At 66.5% G+C, this 4,953-nt stretch overlaps 1 long non-coding RNA gene across 1 annotated transcript; it reads left to right on the top strand.

The window, feature by feature from the left end:
• Nucleotides 1–2,835: 2,835 nt before the first annotated feature.
• LOC120234993 lies at nucleotides 2,836–4,271 on the top strand. The gene is made up of 3 exons (XR_005529267.1): nucleotides 2,836–3,110; nucleotides 3,786–3,981; nucleotides 4,113–4,271. It is a non-coding gene; the product is annotated as an uncharacterized LOC120234993 (long non-coding RNA).
• The last annotated feature ends 682 nt before the right edge of the window (nucleotides 4,272–4,953 follow it).

Below are 4,953 nucleotides of genomic sequence, written 5' to 3' on the forward strand. Positions count from 1 at the left end.
GCCTCCCCCTCCCTGGGCCAGGGCCTCGCCCCTCCTCCACCCACCTTCTCCCCAGACCCCCTCCCGGGGGCTGGACCCCACAGCTCCCTCAGGGCCACTCTCAGAGCGGGAGAAGAGCTGAAGGAGTCTTCCCAGGGCTGGGGGCCCACTGAGTCCTCCCTCAGACTGATGGCCAGGCGGGGCATGGGAGCCCGTGGGTGGGGGGACCAGGGTGCACCCAGGAGCTGGCCCTGCCCCTGCCTCCCAGAAGCCTCCCTTCTAGCAGCTTCCAATCACCGCTGTGGTTTCTGGAGTTGTAATCAAACATGGAGACAACCCCCCGCCCAGCTTGGGCTTTTCAATCAGCTGCTCCAATAAACGTGTCAGAGGCGCCCCTTGCAGATAGATCTGTCTCCCAAGACTGCGCCCAATGACAAAATAAACAAGGGCTTAAAAAAGCATTGCCGCAAACTTTAACGCCAAATGGCGCTACCTGGTAACAGAGAGGGCCCTGCCTGGCCTGGGTCTCGGCGCTTGCCGTGAGGCGGTGACCGGGCCGGCCGCTGGACCCAGCTTCCGCAGGGACAGTCGCGGCTGGCGGCCGAAGGTGTGTGTTTCCGAGCCGCTCGGGACCAGCCCCCGAGTTCCCGGCCCCACGTGGGCCCAGAGCGTGGAGGTGGGGGAAGGGCGGCTCCGTCCTGGTGACAGGCGGTCACTTCATGCTGCCTCGGCAGCCTCCACCCCGTGTCTTAGGGGAGCACCCTGGTGTCCGGGGGGTCCTGTCTCCTAGGGCGGTGGCCCCCGCCCTCCCCCGCTGCCGGCGGGTACCAGCCGTCCCCGCAGGGGTCACGCTCGCACGTGCAGAACGGGAGGGTGTTAATCCCGGTCGCAGCCTCGCTGTCTGGGGTCAGCAGGGCGCCATTTGGACTTGAAGTCCCCCCCGTGGTGATTTCAGGGCCCTGAGCCGTGTACCTGCTCCCCACCAGCCCCAGCTGGGGTCAGCACACATCAGTAGGTGCCCACACCCTCTCAGGGGGCACCTTCCGGAGGCAGCCACTCGAAGCCCGGGCCCCCCATGTGCAGGGTCGCCGAGGCGCTCAGCCGGGTCTCCAGGGAGGCCCTGGGCACCCTCAGCTCCCCTCAGCGACTCCGGAGGGAAGGGGAATAAAGGTCGTGACTAGTCCTGGGGCTGGGGGCCCAGGTTCAGGGGGGACAGCGTCCACGTGCCCTCGGTTCCTTGCGGGCGTCTCCTGGAGGAGAAGGAAAAAGGTCGAGGCCACGTCCACGCAGCAGAGCCGAGGGGACAGAGTTGGGGGCAGGGGAGCCCCTGCTGACCCAGCACGGCCCTGGGGAAGGGGAGCCTCAGAGCCGCGAAGGCGCCCAGACCCCGGAGCAGAAGGCAGGCAGGCGTGGGGGCGGGCGGGGGCTCCCCGCAGCGCATCCCACGCTCGCTGGGCACCTGCTGTGTGCCAGGCACCGCACCTCCTCACGGCCCGGGACCTGGTTCTGGTTTTAGGCCCAGAGACGGTGACATGGGGGGTGAGGTCCTGTCACGGGTACTGGGGCCCCCATCGGGGCTCCGGGGCTCCACCTGCCCCTCACCTGCACCCCCCGAGACATGCCCCCTCATGCCCCCCATGTGGGCCCTGCAGCAGTTCCTGAGCACCACAGAGCCCAGAAAGTTCCGTGTGCTGACCCAGCATTGACTAGTTGACAGGTGAAACCGGAAGTCATTTCTGTTGCTGAGAAACAGGGTTTTTATTTGATTAGCAGCCAGTCTCTGGTCACCTCCCAGGCCGTTGCGGTAGGGGTGGTGCCGGGGACCCGGGACTTTGATCCATCCACAGCCAAGGGCGGGCGGGAGGGCACCGCCCAATCACCACCCTGCGGGGGCCCTGGGTCAGGAGGCAGCCAGCTCTGAGCGTCCGCCTCAGCTCTGCCCTTTACTTGCTCTGGGCTCCCAGGCAGGTCACCGAGCCCCTCTGTGCCTCAGTTTCCTCATCTGTCAATAAAACACTGGCGACAGACGACACTGGGCCTGGCTGGGTTAAAGCAAGTGCCGCCAAGGCACAAAGTGGCTCTCGTGTTTGTTCGGCTGCGGGAGGCCAGTGCTCTGCGAAGCCAACGTCTGGCACAACTCACACGAGTCACTAGTAATGTTCTCAAGGACGCCAGCCTCCCTGGGGGCTGCGCCCGGGCTCGGGGGCTGCTGTGCGTGCCCCTGGCATACGGGGTCACTGAGTCCCTCAGCTGGATCCCTCGCGCAGTGCAGTCTGCGTCTTCCAGAAGTTCCGAGCGCCTGGCAGGTGCGAGGTGGGCCGGGCTTGGGCACTGCCCGGGCGGCAACAAGACCTACAATACTGCCCACCTTCGAGGCGAGAGCGTGGGAGGAGTGAGGCTGGAGGGGGCAGGGGGCCACGTGGGGTCGAGCCCGGGTTCAGAACGGACTGTGTTCTCAGACTTTGGGGTGCCCCACCCCAGGGCGCCAGTGACCACAGAGGAGCAGAGCCCAATGGGACGCGCAGCTCCGGCCTCACAGGCCCAGGAGGGAGGGGGTGGGCCGCGCTTCTGGGCCTGTGTCCCCTCCCTGAGGAGTGACCGCCCGTGTCCGGCTCCTCAGTTCCCCACTAAAGCCACCAAGGCCTAGTAAAGGTGCCCCCAGGACACCCCCCAGAAGCCCCAGGACCTCCCGACCCCGCACAGCGCCAGCGCCCCGGCCCCCAGTGTGCCCGGCGCCCGGGAGCAGGTCTGCCGGCTGGGCTCACTCACTGGGCCGCTGGCCTTTCTCCCGGCCAATTAACTGTGACATCACAAAGGGCACTTCCCACGGCCAAGGTCATTCCAGGGCTGGCCATGGCCTCTCTGTCCGCCGCGATCCCTCCTCAGGCCGCAGCTTTGACGAATGGGGTTCTGGAGGCCCGGCTGCACAACTGAAGGCATAAACGGGGAGCTGAAGCTGCCCTTCCTGCAGAAGCTGCTGCGTGAGCCTCGTCAGCAGCTCGGCGGCCCAGCAGGGCGGCGGCGAGGCTCCAGGGCAAGTGTGCAAAGTCACCGGACTCCAAACCCTCAAGAAGATGCAGTCTGCCCAGGGGTCCCCTCGACTCACTGCTGGGTGACCGGCAGGGGCTCAGGTCAGCCCCCTGCCCTCGGAGCATGAACCTCTGCCCCGCAGCAGCTTCAGGGCGGGTGCCGGGCGCCAGCGGGGAGTCGGGCCAGCACACAGCGGGGGAGGGAGGGCGCCCGGGGGGCTTGCCTGTGCCCGGGTCCTCGGCTGCGTGCAGGCCGACAGCGCGCCGACCTCACAGGTGCGATGGTGTGTGCTCCCCGGCGGGTGTCCCGCGGCCGCCGTAACCAGAGCCGCAGACCCAGGGCTCCGCGAGGTGGAGCGTCTCCTGGTTCTGGGGCCGCGAGTCCAAGCCCGAGCCGTCGCAGGCTCCTTCTGCAGCCTCTGTCTGGCGGCCGTGGCACGCTTTCCGTCTCCAATGGCACCCAGCCCCCTCCCAGCCCCTCCCTGCGTGCACATCTGGGTCCTGATGTCCCCTTCCTACAAGGACACCAGTCGGAGATCCACGAGAAGGGCCTCCTCACCTGGACCCACACCGTCCACAACAGCCCCGTTTCTAAATCAGGTCCCATTCCGAGGTGCTGGGGCCTAGGATTCTGCACAGGAAGTTTCAGGGACACAAGTCACCCCTCAGTCCTGGGACAGAAGCAGCCCCACCCCACGAAGCCCCACGTGCAGGTGAGCAGAGCAGCCTCGTCTGCGACTGATGGAGCTCAGAAGCCTCCATGACGTCCTTCGGCAGGTGACAGCGAAGTACGCTGTGGTGCATCCAGTCAACGGGCTGTTCTTTGGGCCAGAAGGAAGGGGGCTCTCGGGCCCAAAGGGTGGAGGCGTTTCTGTGCGTGTCACTAAGTAAGCGAGGCCGGGGCGGGGGGGCCGGCTGCACACTGTGGGTTCCAACTCGATGACCTTCTGGAAAACGCAAAACTGTGGACACGGTAAAGAGACAGTGCTTGCCGGTGGGGGGAGGGGAGCATGGATGGAGGGCAGAGCAGAGATTTCAGGGTCGGTCGTGACGACACGGCGTGCCACTCTCACGGTGGACATGGGTCACTATACGTCTGTCTAGAACCACGGAATGCACGGCCCCCAGACCGACCTAAGGTGAGCTGCGGATTTGGGGTGATGACGGTGTGTGCCCGCTGGCCCCGGCGCTGCGGGGGGTGCTGCGGGGGGGGCAGGGCGCACGGGAAGGCTCTCAGCTCACCGCACAGTTCTCTAAAACTAAACCTGCTTAAAAAAAAAAAGTCTTAATTCATTTTTACATTCAGCAGAGAGAGGGGTGCTGGAAACGGGACCACGTTTATTTTATGCTCCTGACAGCGCCCCCCCCACCTGTGACCCGAGTCCCCAGGGCCGTGCCGGGCAAGCCTGGCCGGCGCCCGCCAGGTGGGCTGTGCTCACGGGCTGTACCCGGAGCCCACGTTGGAGGAGGGCCCTGGGACACAGGCTTGCTCAGCAGCTGGCCCGAGGAGAGGGAGGTGGGCCGGTGCCCTGCGCCCGGAGCTCTGAGAAGGGAAGGGGCAGGGGGTCCAGGCCTCAGGGCCCCGCCTCCCGTGAACATGAGTGGGGATCAGGCCTCAGGCACCTGCCCTGTGACATCCCCACCAGCCCCTCCTCCTGCGGCCGGGTGCTGGGCAGGGAGGCGAGCATACCAACCTGGCCCGGGTCCCCCGCAGCCCCCTCGTCCCCCAGAGGCCCACGATCAGCCCGCCATCACCTCTGGCCCAAGTGAGGTGATCCGGACAGGATGCGGCTGCCACACTGAGTCCTCCTGGGAGTGGACGCAAATGCCAGCGTGAGGCCGGGAGTCCCAGCGGGTGCGGCTAGTACAGCGCTCCGGAGGGGAGCCTCCGGGCCCAGCCGCCAGCGTGTCACCAGTCACTGCGTCCCCACGAGAGAGGCAGAGC

Source organism: Hyaena hyaena, unplaced genomic scaffold (genome assembly GCF_003009895.1).
Source record: "Hyaena hyaena isolate Hyena2069 unplaced genomic scaffold, ASM300989v1 scaffold_118, whole genome shotgun sequence".
Lineage (NCBI taxonomy): Eukaryota > Metazoa > Chordata > Mammalia > Carnivora > Hyaenidae > Hyaena > Hyaena hyaena.